This window comes from Balaenoptera physalus (assembly GCF_965194825.1).
Source record: "Balaenoptera physalus genome assembly, chromosome: 3".
NCBI lineage: Eukaryota > Metazoa > Chordata > Mammalia > Artiodactyla > Balaenopteridae > Balaenoptera > Balaenoptera physalus.
In genome coordinates this window covers 159,473,895-159,495,338 of record NC_138890.1, presented here as the reverse complement: position 1 = coordinate 159,495,338, position 21,444 = coordinate 159,473,895, and the positions used below count along the sequence as shown (strand labels likewise).

At 37.2% G+C, this 21,444-nt stretch overlaps 1 long non-coding RNA gene across 35 annotated transcripts in view; it reads left to right on the top strand.

The window, feature by feature from the left end:
* The window catches only part of LOC309656873, a 1,296,162-nt gene that overhangs the window by 299,655 nt on the left and 975,063 nt on the right, over positions 1 to 21,444 (top strand). For 34 of the 35 annotated variants that reach the window (XR_014261524.1, XR_014261525.1, XR_014261535.1 and 31 more), the window contains one exon: positions 9,854 to 10,008. This is a non-coding gene — a long non-coding RNA (uncharacterized lncRNA). Of the gene's footprint in view, positions 1 to 9,853; positions 10,009 to 10,619; positions 10,655 to 21,444 lie in introns of all 35 variants that reach the window. The other variant, XR_014261552.1, reaches the window with a different exon arrangement.

The following is a 21,444-nucleotide window of genomic DNA, read 5'->3' as shown; positions in this document are numbered from 1 at the left end:
TTCCATCCATGTTGCTGAAAATGGCATTATTTCATCTTTTTCATGTCTGAGTAGTGTTCCGTTTTATATATATATATATATATATATATGTATGTATGTATATATATATACATACATACATATATATATATACACATATATATATATATATATATACACACACATATATATATATATATACCACATCTTCTTTGTCCATTCATCTGTCGATAGATATTCAGGCTGCTTCCATGTCCTGGCTTTTGTAAATAGTGCTGCAGTGAACACTGGGGTGCATGCATCTTTTTGAATTATGGTTTTCTCCAGATATGTGCCCAGAAGTGGGATTGCTGGATCATATGGTAGTTCTATTTTTAGTTGTTTAAGGAACCTCCATACTGTTCTGCATAGTGGCTGTACCATTTTACATTCCCACCAACCGTGTAAGAGGGTTCCCTTTTCTCCACACCCTCTCCAGCATTTATTATTTGTAGACCTTTTGATTATGGCCATTCTCACTGGTGCGAGGTGGTTCCTCATTGTAGTTTTGATTTACCTTTCTCTAATAATTAGCGATTTGAGCATCTTTTCATGTGCCTGTTGGCCATCTCTATGTCTTCTTGGGAGAAATGTCTATTTAGATCTTCTGCAATTTTTTTCATTGAGTTTTTCTTTTTATATTGAGCTGTGTGAGCTGTTTGTATATTTTAGAGTTTAATCCCTCATGGGTTACATCGTTTGCAAATATTTTCTCCCATTCTGTAGGCTCTTTTCGTTTTGTTTATGGTTTCCTTTGCTGTGCAAAAGATTTTCAGTTTAACTAAGTCCCATTTGTTTACTTTTGTTTCTATTTTCATTGCTCTAGGAGGTGGTTCCAAAAAGATTTTGCTACAATTTATGTCAAAGTGTCTTCTGCCTATGTTTTCCTCTAGGAGTTTTATAGTATCCATTCTTACATTTAGGTCTTTAACTCATTTTAAGATTATTTTTGCGTATGATGTTAAAGAATGTTCAATTTCATTCTTTTACATGTAGCTGTCCAGTTTTCCCAGCACCACTTATTGAAGAGGCTGTCTTTTCTCTACTGCATATTCTTGCCTTTGTTGTCATAGATTAATTGACCATAGGTGGCTGGGTCTACTTCGGGGCTCTCTTTCCTGTTCCATTGATCTATATTTCTGTTTTGTGCCAGTACCATGTTGTTTTCATGACTGTAACTTTGTAGTATGGTCTGAAGTCAGGAAGTCTGTTACCTCCAGCTCCGTTTTTCTTTCTTAAAGTTGGTGTGGCTAATAGGGGTCTTTGTGTTTTCATACAAATTAAAAAATTTTTTGTTCTAGTTCTGTGAAAAATGCCATTGGTCATTTGATAGGGATTGCGTCGAATCTGTGGATTGTCTTGGGTTATATGATCATTTTAACAATATTGATTCTTCCAGTCCAAGAACATGGTATATCATTCCAACTGTTTGTGTCATGTTTAATTTCTTTAATCAGCATCTTATGGTGTTCAGAGTACAGTTCTTTTGTCTCCTTAGGTAAGTTTGTTCTTAGGTATTTCATTTCTTTTGATGTGATGGTAAATAGGATTGTTTCCTTAATTTTTCTTTCTGATCTTTTGTTGGCTTTAAGTGGGCTTTAAGGCTTCAGTTCCCCCCTATACTCCTGGTCTAACCACACACCTGGGGGGGCCTTCAGGCAGATTTTTTTAAAGCTATTTGAATGTATATTCAAGGGCAGCAACAAATCTCTCATCCTTGGATTTAATACATTTTTTTATTGCATTATAGATGAATTTACTTTACAGGATAGTTACTTACCTTTGCTGTGATAGATTCACCAGTTCTTTTATAATAAGTTTGGTTCAGCTCAGCATCTAAATTCTACAAAATTAGTCTTGCTCATGTCCATTTAGATGAGCGCCTGATTAAAGTACAATGGCACTCTGACTTCTTAATATAAACCTTTACATTTTTTTATAGGAAAGTTTTACACAGTTTAACACAATAAAATTTGATGCCATTCAAACACTATATATTTGTCTTAGTTTATGTTTTCATTATGATGTGCTTGAGTTCTAAGGTTTGTGTAAGTGTATAAAGATTTCTAGTAGCATTTTCCCCAGAATAGTATTTTAATTTTTATAAGGAACTTGAAAATTAATAGTTAGTATATGAGGAGAAACATGTAAGAATAAAGAGGTGAATAAAGATGAAAAATTAAAAATTGAGGATAATAATGAGGATGTGAACTAAAACACTGGCTGCATTGTCTTCTATGAATAATTTTCCAGACTTTACTGAGTATATCCATGTTTTCTCATTCTTCTCAAACATTGTAAGGGATTTCTTTCTTTTAAATCTCTCAGTAATTATTCTTGTTATCCTCTACTAGTGACTTATGAAAGAAATTTCTCCTGCCGTTACTTGATTTTCTCTGTTTCATTAACCTCTTCCTGTGTATTGGATCATCACATCAACATTCAAATATGCTCTAGAATCTCTTACCTCAAATAGAAAAAAAAAAAAAAAAAAAGACAGTAAAAATATTAGTTAGATCTCTGAAATAAATGTCTGGTCTAGAAAATAACTTAATGATAGGAATTCTGGCACAGACATCACCTTCTTAAGTCCAGGGAAATGTCTTTCTTTTATTTTTTCCTCCTCTAACACATTACTGTGCATTGTCTTATTCGAACAAGCTACTAAATCTCTCCAACCCTTCAACGTGTCATTGAATTCATATTCTGCAACTTCCTGTCCCAATAATGTTAATCTCACCATTTCTTTTATCCCTTGTTTGATTATCTAGAAAGTAAAGATAATATCTGTAGCAGACATAAGTGGTTGCCTACCTCACTTTCAATCTCCCTACTTGGTTATTTTGTTCATGTTTTTAATTCTCTCCCATAGGACTCACTGTTAAATCCTGCGTACTCTAAGCTGATCATTAAAATCTTATTCTCTTTGCCAGTGATAGATGTAGGGATGATTATGAAACTTTGATCCTACCCTAAAGATAAAAAATATATTTTAATCATGGTTAAATTTGTATTCATCTTCATTTACATTTGGAGAAGTCTGCTGGAAAGAGTCTGGGGAAAGTTTCCCCTTTAAAAAAGAAAACTCACGCAAGAAGAGTTACCCACATTTTCTACTACACGTTCTCATGCTTACACACAGAGTCATAACCATTTTACTCTCATGAAGGGAGGAAGGCTGAGAACAAAGGTGCTGAGGAGGGCAGGTCAGAAAATAACGAAAAGAGCTGGGTTCTTGATGACATCATTCAGCCACTGAATTAAACAACCCTGGGGGTGCCTGACCTTTAGAGTCTTTGCTATATGAGGTAATAAATTTTTCTTACTGAATTGGGATTTTCTATTTTTTTCAGGCAAAAGAATCTTATATAGAGTAGTACTTACCCACAAGTCTGGTGAGATGATTTAATAAGTTAATTCACATATACCACATAGCAGAGAGCTTGGGACATAAAATACTTAAAAATGGAAATTATTACAATTGAATTTTCCCCTCTTCCTCTCCTTCTTCTCCTTCTTCTTCTCATAGTATTAGTATTAGTAATAATTAGTACTGTTTTATTTTACGATTTCATGCGGTCTAAGTAAATTTAATTTCCCCAATAGCAGTACCATGCATCTTTATGAAAGAAAACAAGAAACACTATCAAGCAATTAGATAAACACATAACATTTTCTGTAGTTTAAGAATCATCTTTTGGCTTACAAGATTTTCAAATGTAGGGGATTTTAAATGCCTCCTCCGTTCTTCATTACCTGCTGAGTTATCCATGACCTAAATATATGCCTCATCCTTATATTTTTACCATTAGACTCATATGCCTCCTTCAGGGGTGATGCATTCTACTCAATAATGACAGATAATGATATAAAATTTAAGCAAATAGTAATGTTATAAATGGACCTTAATCATTTCAAATCTTATGTTTCTCACTCAGAAAGGACCAAGCTTTCCAAAATAGGAGTGGACCAGATGGAAGAAATGTAATATTCAAAGGCAAATCTATATACGTTACTTCAGATATATCAAGTAAAGGTAAAAATGGATATTTGTTTCTGAAGAGAGATGAAACACCTTGCTAATTTTCATTAAGTACTTAGTCTTAATGAATTTCACTTAAATCATACGTAATTTTTAAATAGATCTTTATTGGAGTATAATTGCTTCACGATACTGTGTTAGTTTCTGCTGTACAACAAAGTGAATCAGCCATATGCATACATATATCCCCATATCCCTCTTGAGCCTCCCTCCCATCCTCCCTATCCCACCCCTCTAGGTCATCGCAAAGCACCGAGCTGATCTCCCTGTGCTGTGCTGCTTCTTCCCACTAGCAAACTGTTTTACATTTGGTAGTGTATGTATGTCAATGCTACTCTCAGTTCGCCCCAGCTTTCCCTTCCACCCCAATATCCTCAAGTCCATTCTCTATGTCTACATCTTTATTCCTGCCCTGCCACTAGGTTCATCAGTACCATTTTTTTTTTTTTTTAGATTGCATATATGGAATCTATTCCATATATGCGTTAGCATACGTATTTGTTTTCCTTTTTCTGACTTACTTCACTCTGTATGACAGACTCTAGGTCCATCCACCTCACTACAAATAACTCAGTTTCGTTTCTTTTTATGACTGAGTAATATTCCATTGTCTATAGGTGCCACATCTTCTTTATCCATCTAGGTTAGTTCTATGTCCTGGTTATTGTAAATAGTGCTGCAGTGAACACTGTGGTACATGTCTCTTTTTTGAATTATGCTTTTCTCAGGGTATATGCCCAGTAGTGGGATTGCTGGGTCATATGGTAGTTCTATTTTTAGTTTTTTAAGGAACCTCCACACTGTTCTCCATAGTTGTATCAACTTACATTCCCACCAACAGTGCAGGAGGGTTCCCTTTTCACCACACCCTTTCCAGCATTTATTGTTTCTAGATTTTTTGATAATGGCCATTCTGAACGGTGTGAGGTATCACCTCACTGTAGTTTTGACTTGCATTTCTCTAATAATTAGTGATGTTGAGCATCTTTTCGTGTGCCTCTTGGCCATCTGTATGTCTTCTGGGACCTAATTAAACTTAAAAGCTTTTGCACAGCAAAGGAAACCATAAATAAGATGAAAAGACAACCCTCAGAATGGGAGAAAATATTTGCCAATGAAACAATAGATAAAGGATCAATCTCCTAAATATACAAACAGCCCGTGCAGCTCAATATCAAAAAAAACAAACAATCCAATTAAAAAATGGGCGGAAGACGTAAATAGACATTTCACCAAAGACATAAGTAATTTTTTGATTGACTTGAATGCCAGCTTTATATTCAGAGTGGTCAAGTTCAAATAATTTTGGGGAGAACTGAGCACACATGCAACAAAATGTGAGGACATTAATCGAAATTTAAGGACTATAAACTTTCCAAATAACTCTAACATAAAATCAGTGAAAAAATTTAAGCAATATATAATACTGACATAACTGTTGCTTCAGTCTTCTTGTAAATTAAATAGAAATAACACCGATAAGTAAATTTTCTTATATGGGTTTAATAAAAAATGGTTCTTGAAAATAAAAAAGAGAAAAATTAAGTACATAATTACATTGGAGTCAAAGTACATTTTATTGTTGTTGTTGTGATAACAGTTGCTAATTTTCAACAATACAGGAATTGTTGCCTAACTATAGTTTTCTTTGTTCCAAATAGATTTTTCAAAGTAAGAATATGACATAAATTTTGCCCATAAGATGATTAGACAAAACTGGCATTGGGATGGAAAGTCATGTGTTTTAAGACCCTTCACACCAAGAGATATTTAGGCATTATTACTTAGATTAATTGAGCTTTTATTAAAGCTAATTTTCTAGTATTCACACTTCAAAATACAGATGGAAATAAAATATATAGTTCTCAATTTGGCAGGAGTGTACTATACAATTTATAATAAAGTTGATTTATATTAATTGCTAGAAAATTTATGGGCAACAGATTTATTTTAATGGAGTCATTTATGGTCCTAATTTGTTTTATTGATATTAGGATCCGGACATCTTGCTGTTTTAAAAAGATACTCAAGCACAGGGAGATCAGCTCCGTGCTTTGTGACCACCTAGAGGGGTGGGATAGGGACGGGGGAAGGGAGAGGCAAGAGGGAGGGCATCTGGGGCTATATGTATATGTATAGCTGATTCACTTTGATATACAGCAGAAACTAACAGAACACTGTAAGGGAATTATACTCCAATAAAGATGTTAAAAAAAAAAAGTTAACAAACAGCAAATTAAAAATGGATGATTTTTTTAATCCATTTACAATTAATTAAATAGTACATTTTGTTTTCTTTTCTTTTTTCTCCTTATGATTGTTGTTTTTCATTGTCGCCCCTATGTCCTTATGCTAATAAATAAAGTTGGTTTCTGCTAAATACAGTATTGAAAATCAAGAAGGAAATACACTATTCTCTTATTCTCCTTTAATTTGAAAATATGTGCATTGGCACCACTATACTGCTTTCAGTTAACGTTAATTTGTGTGCACTTTACATTTTTTATCAGTCTTGCTAAGGGTTTCTCTTAGTTTCCTGTTGCTGCTGTACCAAATTAACACAATCTTAGTGACTTAAAACACCACAAATTTATTATTTTACAGTTCTGGAGATCACAGTTCAAAATAGGTCTAACTAAGCTACAGTTAAAATGTTTACAGGACCCCATGCCTTCTGCACATTCTGGGAATGCAGTTTCTTGCCTTTCTCAGCTTCTAGAGGCTCTCCCCAATCCTCAGCTACTGGCCCCCTTCCATACTTACAGCCTGAAATGAAATCATTCTCACTTTGCTTCCACTGTCACATCTCCTTTTCTGACTCCGACACTTCTGCTTCCCTCGTCTACTCTTTTTCAAAATAAGGACCTTTGTGATTACACTGGCTTACCAGGGTGATTCAGGAAACGCTATGGAGATCCTGACTTAACTGCATCTGCAATGTCTCTTTGCCATGTAAGGGAACATATTCCCAGGTTCTGGGAAATAACACTTATACAACTTGGGAGGGGTTATTATTCTACTACTACAGAGTTTATCAATTTTATTAAACTTTCAAAGATTAACGCTTATGGCTTTGTTATTTTTCTCTATTTTATATCTTTGATCTTTGTTCTCATCATTCTACTTTTTATCCTTCTTCCTCTGGGTTTTAAATTTTCCCTTTTCCTTTTTAGAATCTTGAGATGGAGGCTTAGCTGATTGATTTTTTAAACTTTCATATTTAAATGATAAAGTATATCCAAAGACTGTTTTGCCTCAATCATATAAGTTTTGATAAGGTACATTTCTATTTCCATACTGTCAATAATATATTTTAAATTCCCATTGCATTTTTTTAAACAAGTGTTCATTTAGACACGTACTGCTAATTCTCAAACACATAAGATTATCTCATTATTCTTCGCGAAAGCATTTATTCATTTATGTATGTTCACAGAACATATGATCCTTTGTGACTTATTGAGACTTGTTTTATAGCCCCAAAGACTATGTATTTTAGCTGCCAGATGTAGTATTCTATAAATTTCTGTTAGGTAAGTTAGATAATAATATAGTTTAAAACTTTTATATCTAGAAGAGATATAGCAGAGGAGAAGGGGTTGAGAGGTGGGCAAAATGGGTAAAAGGGATCGACTCTGTGGTGATGGATGATAACTACACTTTTGATGATGATCCCGTTGTGTATTGAATTACAGTGTTGCACACCGGAAACTTTTATAATGGTATACATCAATTTTACTTCAATAAAAAATAAAGCTTTTATAGCATTACTGATTTTTTTGTTTTTAATTATGAGAAAATCCTATTTGAAATAGCTGTGGTTCATTGTATATTTTTCTGTAACTCCTGTTAATTCTGTCAGTGTTTTAAATGTATGTTGCTTTGTGTTATTACTGGTTATTTTCTAAATTCAGCTTTTTAATCTTTAACTTTTCAAAGTGACTTAAATTATGCCAATTAGCCATTATTGTAAGTAAAATACCATGTATTGTTGTTTTGTCCTTTGTACTTTAGTTGTCACTCATTCTCCTTCTATTATGTGTTATGTATCCACAGTGTAGTTTTTTCTTTAAAGAGTTAGTAACTATTTAATATAGTTTATAAATATTATTTTATAGTTAAATTCACAATTTCCCTTTCCGGTGCTCTTCGTTTCTTCCTGCAGATACGTACATCAGTAAATTTGTGCTGATTTTTGTTTGTTTGTTTTGGTTTGGTTTGGTTTTCTTTGTCTTATCTGAAGAGCTATCAACAGTATTCCTTGCAGTCTGGTTCAGCTAGCAACAAATTCTGCCTGTTCTTGTTTATTTGAAAATTTCATTATTTAACCTTAATTTTGGGACAAAATTATTAGTAGAGATAAAATTTGGGGGTTACACATTTTTCCTATAATTTCATTAAATATATGATTTTATTATCTCTGGCTTCACTTGTTTCTGATGATGTTAGCTCTCATTCTTCTTATTGTTGTGCCAGAATATAATGTATCTTTTTATTTTCTGGTTAAATATTATTTTCATTTATGATGTTTGACTATGATGTGACTTTCTTTGAATGTATTCTATTTGTGTCTTGCAGAATTTTTTAAAAATAAGTTTTTGTTTTTAGAAAACATTTTAGATTTATAGAAAAATTGAAAGGGTAATACAGACAGTTCCCATATACCCAGCCCCGAGTTACATTCTGCACCCATCCTGGATTCCCCTGACCTCTTAAATGATTTTTTAAAATTTGTTTATATTAATATTTACTATTTGAGCTGTAAAGCTCTATGGAATTTTACAAATGCTTAGTGTCATGTATCTGCAATGAAAGTATACAGCACTGTTTTGAAACTCTGAACATATTCCCTGTGTTTCATCATCATTTCTAGCCCTTCTTTAATCTACTGGCCATTACTGATTTACCATGCCTATAGGTTCTGTCATTTCCAGATGTCATATAAGTGGAATAATTCAGTATGTAGACTTTTGCTACTGGCTTCTTTCATTTTACCCTATACGTTTAATATTCATCCATATCCTTTCATGGCATTTTAGTTCATTTATTTTTCTTCATTGAAGAATATTGCACTGTTTGAATGTACCACACTTTGTTTATCCATTCATCTATTTCTCTCTTGATTGTCTTTGTCCCTTGTGAAATACCAGTTGACTGCATTTCTGTGCCTCTCCTTCTGGGCTGTTTCTATGGTTTAATTGATCTATGTGTCTATTCTTGAGCCAATATCATGCTCTCTTGATTACTGTAGCTTTATAGTAATTCTTGAAATCAGGAATTGTTAGCACTACAGCTATGCTGTTAATCTTCTATTATTGTTTTGGCTATTTTAGGTCTTTCTCCTTTCCACATTAACTTGATATTAGTGTGTCAATATCAAGAAAATAGCTCACTGGAATTTTGATTGGAATTGCATGGAATATATAGATACCGTTAAGAAGAATAAACATCTTAATAATATTGATTTTTCCAGTCAGTATACACAGAATAACTCTTGATTTATTTAATCTTTGGTTTCTTTTATCAGCATTTTATAGTTTTGCACATATAGTTCCTATACATATTTTGTTAGATTTATATTTAAGTACTTCATTTTTATGGTACAATATACATGGTATGTTTTTTTTTGTTTTTAATATTAACTAGCAATTTATTTTATTTACTTATTTTATTTATTTTTGGCTGTGGTGGGTTTTTGTTTCTGTGCGAGGGCTTTCTCTAGTTGCGGCAAGCGGGGGCCACTCTTCATCGCGGTGCGCGGGCCTCTCACTGTCGCGGCCTCTCTTGTTGCAGGGCACAGGCTCCAGACGCGCAGGCTCAGTAGTTGTGGCTCACGGGCCCAGTTGCTCCGCGGCACGTGGGATCTTCCCAGACCAGGGCTCGAACCCGTGTCCCCTGCATTGGCAGGCAGATTCTCAACCACTGCACCACCAGGGAAGCCCAACATGGTATGTTTTAATTTCAAATTTCATTGACGTATTAAATGTATGTGTGTTTATATTTATATGTACGGTATATATACAAAATACATATATATGTATGTATAGCATATACACAAAAATATATACTAAACCATGAATCCTGTGACCTTGTTATGGTCCTTTATTATTTCCATAATTTTCCAAAATTATATTTTTCTGCAGAGACAATCATGTCATCTGCAAGTATAGACAGCTTTATTTAATCCTTTCCAAGCCAAATACTTTCTCTCTTTTTTTTTTTTTCTTGTTTTAATGTACTAGCTAAAAATCTCAGTAAAACGGAGAGTAGGAAGAGTAAAAGAGAATATCTTTCCTTTTTTCTGGATTTTAGTGAGAAAGTTTTCAACTTCTTAACATGATATATAAATATTTTTATTTCACGTAATGCTTGTGTCTGGTTTTGGTATTATGGTAATGCTGACCTCATAGAATGAGTTTCCTCAGCTTCTGTTTTCTGGAAGAGATTGTGGTAATTGGCACCCTTTCTTTTGATTTGGTAAAATTCACCGGTGACTATCTGAACTGAAGGTTTCTTTTTTGGAAGGTTTTTGATTATTGATACAATTTTTTTTTAATAGATATGGGCCTGATCAGATTACCTGTCTCTCCTTGTGTAAGTTTTAAGCATTTGTGTCTGTGAAGAAATCATTCTGTTTCATCTAAATTATAGAGTTCTGCTTGTTGTTCTTTACTGCCTTTTTAACATGCATGAAACAGGTCAGGATGACGTCTCTTTGATTTCTGATATTGGTAATTATTTTTTCTTTTCTTTTCTTTTTCTGTTAACCTGGCTAGAGGTTTATCAGTTTTGCTGGTCTTTTCAAAGACGTTTTTGGTTTCATTGATTTTCTCTACTAAAGTTTTCAGTTTCAATAACTTATGCTCACATATGTATTATTTCTTTTTACTTTCTGCTTACACTAATATTAAATTGTTCTTCATTCTCTAGTTTCCTGAGGTGGAGCTCAGATTACTGATTATAGATCTTTCTTCTTTCTGAATATATGCACTTAATTTTCCTCTCAGCACTGCTTTCTCTGTATCTACAATTTTTTTTTAATTTTTAATTCTATATAATTGCTTTTTAAAATTCCTCTTGAGACTTTTCTCTGTGATCCACATGAGCTTGAGAAAAATGTATATTTCATTGTTGTTGAGTGGAGTAGTCTATAAATGCCAATTATATTAGTTTGATTGCTATTACTGTCCAGGTCAAGTCTATCCTTACTGATTCTGTACCTACTTGATCTATCAGTTTTTGCTTCACATATATTGAAAGCTTGATGTCAGATTCCACAACTTTAGGAGTTTTATGTCTTTTTGGAGAATTGATACTTTTATTAATATGTAATGTCCCACCTTTTCCTTGGTATTTTTAATTAAAAAAAAATTGTTTTTTAACATCTTTATTGGAGTATAATTGCTCTACAATGTTGTGTTAGTTTCTGCTGTATAACAAAGTGAATCAGCTATATGTATACATATATCCCCATATCTCCTCCCTCTTGCATCTCCCTCCCACCCTCCCTATCCCACCCCTCTAGGTGGTCACAAAGCACCGAGCTGATCTCCCTGTGCTATGCGGCTGCTTCCCACCAGCTATCTATTTTACATTTGGTAGTGTATGTATGTCCATGACACTCTCTCACTTCGTCTCAGCTTACCCCCACTGGAATGGTTTTGACCCAGAAAGAATGTCACCAATAAACAGTCTCAGTATGAAACAAGATAGAGAACAACCCCTCAGGGAGCTGACTGTAAGGCTGGAGGCAACGCCCCTCCTACACTTTTCTTCACTCCCACATGGAGCAAAAGACTCAGTTATGTGTTTATTCCAAATCTTGTAAAGCAGCACTGGCTGTAGGGGCTAACCCTGCCCTTTGTTTCCAGGTGTCCCAAGCTGATTCTTAAATCAGCTTTGTTGAAAGTAATATGCCTACTCCAAAGTTTTTAGTTTAGTATTAACTTCATATGCCTTTCTTATTCCCTTTCCATTTTTTGAATTATTGGAATTTATTTTTAGAATAGTTTTGAGCTTGCAGAAAAATTGAGCAGAATGTTCAGAGTTCCCATATACTCCCCCTCCCACTCCTTCCCTTGCCCTCATTATTAACATCTTGCCTTGGTGTGGTAAGCATGTTAAAATTGAACCTACATTGATACATTGTTATAAAATAAAGTCAGTTATTTTAAGGGCTCACATTCTTTGTGATCTACAGTTCTGTGGGTTTTGTCAAAGGCATGATGTTATGTACCCACCATTACCACCACATCATGTGGAATAGTTTTACTGCCCTAAAAATCCTGTCTGCTCTAGCTGTTCATCCTTCCCTCCTCCCCTCCCCAATCCCTGGCAGATTGTTCTTTTTTTCACTGTGAATGTGATAAATTCCAGATTTTCTCCAAATATATTATGGCAGATTATACTCCAACACATGGAAGGGAAGTATTATCACAGTAGTTTTTTTTCAAATATAATCAGACTGGGTTTATGCCTCTCCTACAAAGATTGATCATAATAAAGTATATTGTCTCTAACACTTGTTCACCTGAGTTTGGATTATATAAGAACTACTGAAATAGGCCACCAATCTTCCAACTCTTGTGCTAGAAAGAGCCTCTTTTTTTTTTTTTTTTTTGTCTAAACCATACTAGCCTCTAATGAATTCAGCCAATTAAAGGAACTAAAGGTTTCTTTTCTCATTGTTCCTATGATCTATATACTCTGTGTGCCTACAGGATGCCAGTATTAAGAGTTCATTCCTTGCATATTCTCTGTCCATCACCACTGCCCTATGCTATGAGGAAGTGCTTCTTCTCCACCCCTCACTTGGGTTACAGAAGGATTAGTCTGTATAACCACTTACTCTAGGCTAAGTGAGGTCTTTGAGTGCCTCATAAGGCCTCTTTAGCCATAGTTCTTGATGCTCTGGACTTATTGGCATGTTCATAGGAGTTTTTGTGGAAATGTAGTTACCTGGAAGTGCTGAGGTGTCTGTTCGCTTGTTTGAAACTTGAGTAACATAAACACCTTGTTCTTCTGCTTAATCCCCAAGGATTGACATGGGGATGGTTCAATTTCTCCTTTTAGTATATTCAGTAGACTAACGCAGCAATGTGCTGTGTTCTCCTTCAATAGTCCTTGTTGCTCCCATTTACTACCCACATGGTAAGAAAGCTGTCCTACATGTTTATCTCAAACTTACATGGAGAAATTTGAGAAGAGTCAATTAGTAGAACCATCCATAATGTCAACTACTAGTAAGGGTCTGTAGAGGCAAACAGAGATACATATATCCATATCTGTCTGTCTGTCTGTCTATCTATCTATCTATCTATCTATCTATCTATCTATATCTCCTCTGGAAATTTTTTCCGTGATACATTAGTTGGTGGGAACGAATTTTTCATAGAATATGTAAAGGCCATTCTGTGTGTACATGTTTGTATATATTTCATAATTTTCCATGTATATGTAGATAGAAATCTACACACCAAAGTTCTACTTCATTTATGTAATTATTAAGTTTATTTTTATAATGAAATGTTAAGATTTCAAAGAATTTTTATCTCCTAATTTTCTCCCAAATATTAATTTAATTACATAGGGGAACATGTCATCTAAATTCCTAAATAGTTATATCAATATTGATGCTAAGTTTCAACGCTTTTTTCATCAAGTGTATATATTAATAAGATGTGTGAAATTTTTTAATTCTAGTAATAGCTTTAGGTATAGATTTTTTTTTTTTTGATTTCTATGTGTGTGGTGTGTTTTATTATATATTAGTCTCTTAAATCAAATAGAAAACAAAAAGTGGAGCTACAAACCAAAGTTACAACAGTATTAGCTTTTCTCATCGCCCGTCTATCTACTTTTGCCAGAGGTCTTTATTTCTTCATAAGGCTTTGAGCTACCGTGCAGGGTCCTTGACTCCAACCTGAAGAACTCCCTGTGGCAGGCGGGTCTGGTGGTTAAGAACTCTCTCAACTCTTGATTAACTGGGAATGTCTTGATTTCTCTCTCATTTTCGAAGGGAAGTTTTGCTAGATATAGGATTCTTGGTTGACGGTTTCTTTCCTTCAACACTTGAAGTACATTGAGCCATGCCATCTGGCCTCCGAGGCTCCTGATGAGAAATCTGCTCATGACCTTCCTGGCAAATCTTCTCTCAGCTTCATAGAACTTTCATAATGTACCTTATCGTGTCTTATGCAGCAGAACATTTTGTATAGTATTGTGAAGTCAGTTAAGTTGTAACATTATTTTGAGACCAGAATTTAAGGAAAAGGAATTGAATATTTCAAGTGTAGACATTATGAGGTCTTTAAAATTATTACAGATTTTCAAACGAGAAATAAAAAGGCCACTGAAATATCCTAAAGATTTTAATTTACAACAAAGTGAATACCAATGTCTAATAACACACGTAAAGAAAAATTTCTTTGGGATCCTTTTTCCTAAGTGTAAAGGGGCCTTGAACTCAAGAAGTGAGAAAACCCCTGTGGTTTACCCCCAGCTGTGATGTGTCCATTTCTTGCTCTGACCTCAGAGTGCACCACTGTGATGTACTTCACAGAGCCCTGTAAAAGGGGCAGCTGGGCCCAGGTTTTTGGTCCTTAGAGCCCAGGAAGCTGCTTTTGGTGACCTGACGGCCTTGGACCTACAGTTAGCTTGTTTTTTCCTTGTTTCTGCCATTTTGTTGATTTGTTTTTCTCTTTTCTCTACTCTTTTTTATTTTTCTCATTTTTCTTTCTTCTTTGCCTTCTTCTCACTTTTCTCTCTTTATCATTTCTTTTAGTTTTAAATTTTTTCTTCTCAATTTTTTGGTGTTTCTTTTCCATTTCTTCTGCTTTCTTTTCTTCCTTTATTCTTTTTCTCATTTGTATCTTAATTTTAGTTAGTATTGCTAGATTAGTACAGTTAGCATAGTCAGTACTGTTGGTATAGTTAGCATAGCTGGTGTAGTTAATACTTGATTAGCATAGTTAGTGTAGTTAGTGCTAGTTAGCGCCGTTGGTACAGTTAGCGTAGTTAGCGTTGTTAGTAGAGACAGCACACTTAGCACTGTTAGTACAGTTAGCATTGTTAGTTAGCGTAGTTAGCGTTGCTAGGTAGTGCTGTCAGTCAGTGTAGTTAGCAGGTCACCACGATGCAGGGCCTCACAGCCAACTCTGCTGACAAGGAGGCTCATATTGATGGCTTTGAGATCCTCCGCACCATTGGTGAAGGCACCTTCGGTAAAGTGAAGTTGGCGCGGCACATTCTGACCGGGACACAGGTGGCTCTCAAGGTGGTTAAGAAAAGGCGTCAGAGCGTCGCAAGTGCCCAGGCACTTTTCCGGGAAGTGTGCGGTATGAAGCTCCTGAATCACCCCAATATTGTAAAACTGCTGGGGGCGATTAACACAGAGGAGGCATTTATTCTGGTGATGGAGTACCTCAGTGGGGGGGACATGTGCCAGTATTTGAAGATCCATGACCGTATGACAGAGGCGGAGGCCCGAGGCCCGTTCCAGCAGCTGCTCTCCGCCCTGCAGCACTGCCACCAGAGGGGCATCGTGCATCGGGACCTGAAGCCAGAGAACCTCGTCTTTGATTCCAACATGAATATCAAACTTACAGACTTTGGCTTCAGCAACAAGTGTGATGACTCTGGACAAATGGACACAATCTGCGGCACACCCCCTTTCTCTGCCCCGGAAATCTTCCTGGGGCAGAGCTACAGCGGCCCTGCGGTGGACGTGTGGAGCCTGGGAGTAGTGCTCTACGCCATGGTAACTGGGTGCCAGCCCTTTTGGGGAAAAGACTACCAGGAGCTGCGGAAGCAAGTCCTACAAGGGAAATACCACATCCCACCTTATCTGTCTTTGGAGATAAGGGATCTATTACAAAAAATGATTGCCCTCAACCCCAGTGACAGAGGCACCTTACCTGACCTCATGAGGCATGCTTGGTTAAACATGGGCCAGAAGGAGCCACTCCAGCCACCCTGTGAAGAGGACCTGAAGGTGACAACGGTGACGACTCCGGGCTTGACTTGCGACCAGATCCAGGATGCTGGAACAGGCAGTGTGAGCGCCAAGAAACCCCAGGTAGGGGCCTCCATCATAACTGTGAGGCCCTTCTGTCGCGGGGACCTCAGCGGCAGTGAACTTGAGCCTTCTCCAAGCCCTGTGGTGTCCCCCCTGAAAAGCAGGTGGCTCTACCAGGGAGAAAACGTGCAGCTGCAGGAAGACCAGCAGGCGGGGCAGAAGACCGGTGAGTCTGCCTGTCCCCCACCCAGCCTGCAGTCGAGGACTGCCACCCCCAGCCCAGCCCCCCAGTGTGGCACTGGGACATCCCCCTCCACCAGCAGCAGGATTGGAGCCCCAGAGGGAACCAGCTGCCCCCCGGGTGTGTCCAACACTGGAGGGTCCTCCCACACTGGGCAGCCTGAGAGTGTGTCCTCATCCACTCCCTCTGGCCACAGCCAGAAAAAGCAAGGGGTGGCTAGGAGAATCTGGAACTTTGTTTTGAAACATCTTTGTTGCAAGCTGCCCAGCATGCGGCGTCATAATAAAGTGAGCCCATGTGAACCCCATGCATGACCGAGGCAGGAAGGTCAGGCCGCCGCGCTCCCTGGGGCCCGGTGCAGGGGAAGATGAGGGTGTTTTCTGCGCGGCCTTCAGAAGCATCGTATCCAAGACCCTGGCCAGCTCAGAGGATGGTCCGGAGCAGCCCGGGCGACCGAAGGCGAGGCCACCGTGGCTGCAGGTCTGCCCCTCAACCCCCACCTGGGTGAAACTTCAGAGACTGGACTGTCATTCCTGGGTCACGTCTCCCCTCCCCCACTCTTCTGTCTTCCGTGTTGGTGGGGGAGGGGGATAGTTCTTGTTCCAAGGACTCCTTGGTTCTTCCAATTCTAGTTAATAAACTTGATGCTCGGGCTTCCCTGGTGGCGCAGTGGTTGAGAATCTGCCCGCCAATGCAGGGGACACGGGTTCGAGCCCTGGTCTGGGAAGATCCCATGTGCCGCGGAGCAGCTGGGCCCGTGAGCCACAATTACTGAGCCTGTGCATCTGGAGCCTGTGCTCCGCAACAAGAGAGGCCGCGACAGTGAGAGGCCCGCGCACCGCGATGAAGAGTGGCCCCCGCTTGCCACAACTAGAGAAAGCCCTAGCACAGAAACTAAGACCCAACACAGCCATAAATAAATAAATAAATACTTTAAAACAGAAAAAACTTGATGCTCCAGAAAGATGTATCACACCCTGCTTTGCATCTGCTGTGATGTATAGCGCTCAAGGAGACACCTAGAAAGACAGAAGCTGAGAGATTGGGGTGTGGATGCAAAAATAGAGTTACTAGGAATGGGAGAAGTACAATTTAAACTCAATTAGTGGGGCGCACACTTCCACTCCAGCACAACGCAGTGCTTTACATGTTTACATGGCCCCAAGGTATTATAGGACACATTCCCATTAGCTCTGTTGCTTCTGGGCCGTGCTCAGGAACTAGGTCAATACAGATGCTCCTGGGTGGGGATCCCGCGTCCACATTGCTCAGTTCCATCCTTTTCCATAAGCCCGAGCTCACCCCCAGCCTCCTCCCCACAAACAGGTGGAGGTCGGCTCACGACTCTCACAATCCTCAGGTTCTTCCAACCTGCTTTCATCCTTGGGGAAAACCAGCCCATTGTTGGCTTGTCTTTCCCAAAGTTATCATCCTCTTTATTTCTAATGTGGAACACCTACCTCTTTATTCAATTTCAGATTTTATAAAATACTGGAAAAGTCTTTGGCTTTAAGCTGCTTTTTTCTGCTTTCCTACAACAAATGTCCATTGAGAAAGAAAACAGAAAATCATTATCTAATTGAAATTGTAGGAGCAAATATATGTAGAAAAAATATATATACCTTAATACTGTCCCATTTGTATACGTATTTCTGATCAGTGCCATTTGTATAGCTTCACTATTAATTGTCAATTCCTTTGGGGTAACCTGGAGTCCCTACTGAAATGCAAACATTCTCTGAGAAAACAGCACTGCTATTACCACTTAACTATGCTTTAAGGTAAATTAATTTGTCAGCTTTGTTGGTATGACCACTGACAGTCACTAGACTGCAGCTCGTTAAGATTGGTTATAAAATGTGTTTTGCTGGAGGGCGGGGGAGAGGAAGTTTCTGAGCCCAGTTGATATTCTCAGACGAATTCACAGTGTGGTCTTGGGGGCTGTTCCTGTCTCTGGAATAGAAGCGGCCAGAGAGTGAAGAATTACAAGAACATTTACTTCCTTCATTTCCTCTTTAGTTCTAAATATATCTCAATTTCCAAAAATAAAAGGCTATGTAATATATTTCCAGTTTTTCTTTATTAATAGGATCAGTAAATAATTAATAAAAGCAAATTAAAAGTGAACTTGTCACAAAGGGAACAATCCTTTGTCTGACATTAGTGAACAGCCTGGTTTTTAATATAAAATATTTTATAAAAGAAAATTATGCTGAGTTGCACTCAGGGTAATTAACTTTTCAGATACAGTAGCTTTAAACTATTTATGTTGCTTGAAAATAATCACTTGTAAGCAATTTGTTTCAATTTTATAAACTAGGGCCAGTTATTATAGGTATTACAGAAGCAGTAATTGCTATTCAGCAGGGTGACGCTTTGCTCTGTCCTCTCAGCGACTCCTGGTTGGAGATACGGGGGCCCAGGACGACGGTAGGGAATTTGTAGCTGCTTTGCTTTTAACATCATTGTGTGAAGGCTGCAAGAGACTAGCTTATAAACTATGAGAGTCAGGCAAAGAGTTTGAACCTACCCTATAAAATCCTGTAGTTCTACCCTCTTTACAATATCTGGCAAATCATTCATTTCACTAGGTTTATAGAGAGCCATTTAGTAAAATGAAATGGGTATCCTATGGGTAAAGATTTAATGTCTAGTGCAATCTAGGGCATTATAGTGCTACCTTCCAGCTCTTCTCTCCCAGTGTCTTATACTGGAGGTAGTGATGTGCACATATCTATTCATAGTTCCTCATTCCAATGAACTGTAAGGTCTTGAAATTGAAGGCATGACTTAGCAAAACTTTTTTCAAGGAGCAGGCACACGGCATATGAGTGCTGATTACATTTCATAATTAAATTCATTTTTTTTCTAATATAAACATTGAATTTCTCCTTAGCTGTCATACTAAGAAGGCCTTGCAACTCACAAGATTTGACAAATAACTCACCTCGTTGATTACATATTTATTTGCGTATTACTTTTTACCTGATATGAGAAAGAACACAGCTAAATACAGTTGTACTGGGAGTTTTGTACACATGTGGAGGGATGAAAGAGAAAGGGTGTCGCTAACAATGGATTCTGACAGCAAGAGGGAGGCAGGAGGTCCTTAAGGACAATCCCTGTTATTAGTTAGTGGTGGAGCTGAGGGGGGTCTGTATTCCAGTGATGTTTGTTTTTGTTCTGTTTTTATCCTCATAATTGTGTATCTGAGCAGCAACCCCCTGATTGGTTTTGTATTGGTTATTAATTATTTACTAATTATTAATTATTAATACAACTTCTGTATATATTTTGTAAAATTTATCTATATTTTATAAAACATATTTTATGTTATTTATTAGATAAAACTTTTTGTAATCTTGTAAAAAACATTAGCAAGGGTTAAAATGATCATCCAATTTTTTTTCTCTATAGTAAATATAACAGGGACTTTTGGAAGAAAGAACCATTTTAATGTGTGTAATCTTCCTAAACTGTATATGTGGGAATCCATATGAAAATGCCAGGCTGGCCAAACTTACTAGATACATAAATACATACTCGTTAAAATGTTGAATGATGGTTCAAAATCATGGCTCAGTTTGGAACCATGACTAGAAAGAGCTAGGAGAATGGCAGTTAGAGAAATACTTCGTATTTCTAAAGGGATGTGGGACACAGTACCTCTTAAACATGGCATGCCCAAGAGTCACATGAAAAGGAATTGTAGTAAAGGGGTTTTGACTTTTCAGTTCTCATTCAAGATTATAAACCAACTCCGGAATCATATGTGAACCATACCTAATCCTTGCTTGTTGCTCAACCTATTGTGTCTAACTCTGAGAAGCAGATTTCAGAGGGACAAAGGGAAAGAAGTTTGCAACACTAGGCCTATGAATTAAGCCCTGCTTAGTTCTCCTCTTTGATTTTACTGTGTACTGATATAGTATACGTCAAAGCATTTTATATAATCTGCACACCAAATAATTCACACTGAAATGTAGTTATGGCACTAAAAATATCTTGCCAAAAGCCATTCTCCACAGAAGAGGAGTGAATGTGTGTTCCCAAACTTAACTTAAAGTGATAACCTTATAAAATCCTTTGAATATCGGATGTGACTGGTGTGTAAACTAGATAGTGTCCTATTCAAAGATGCTTCAGGGTGTTTCCTGAAATAGATGTACTTATTTGGATTGGCTGTATTTTCTGTCACTCCCTGTCTGAATTACAGGAAGCGCTTCATCGTTAGGTGACCTGATTTGACCCCAGTTCCTCTCCCACAACTTCTCTATATGGTAGCCAGAATTGTCATTAACAAACAGAAGTTCAGTCTTTCTAAATTAGCTCCCATTTCACTCTGAATATAAACCAAACTCTTCAAAATGACTTAAAAGCCCCACATGATTACCCCTCCCTTAGTTCTCAGACATCTCACATAACTGAGATGCAGCGGGAGCTCCGGTTCACCTTCTGCTTCTCCGGTGACACTAGCTTCATAGCTTTCTCCAAACATACCAGACAAGTTCCACATTTAGGATTTTGCTCTGACTCTGAATGGGTCAATTTTCCCCAGATATCTTCATGGGTGAAGTCCCTCACTTCTTCAAATTTTTGGCTCAACTATCACCAAAAGGAGGTCTACCCATACCAGCCTAAGTAAAAGTATAATCCACCCCCAGGCCCCGCCTACAATTGAAAACCCTTTCCTTGTTCTTTCATTCCATAAGGCTCATTGCCTTTTAATGTAAAATATCATTTATGTGTCCATGTTTATCATTATCTGCTGCCCCGTCGCTTCTAGAATATAAGCTCCACAAAGGCAGGCATCTTTGTTTGATTCACTAAAGTATCTTTGGAAAGTGAAATAAAACCTGGCTCATTGTGGGCCATCAATACATTTTTTTTTTTTAAGTTGAATTAAATGAAAAGGAGACAGGAACAAATCATGTTTTGGCCTACATGTAAATGATAGCATTAAATTGTCAGTTGTCCTTGGAAACAATTGGAGAAAAGTTAGAAAATCTTTTTTTTTTCCCCCTTTAAAAATCAGCAAATTGTATAGAATTGAGAATTGACCTTGGAGCAATTTAGAATCCATGTGTTGTTTGAATTTTGACTAAGCAATGTCTTTAAGTTCACCAG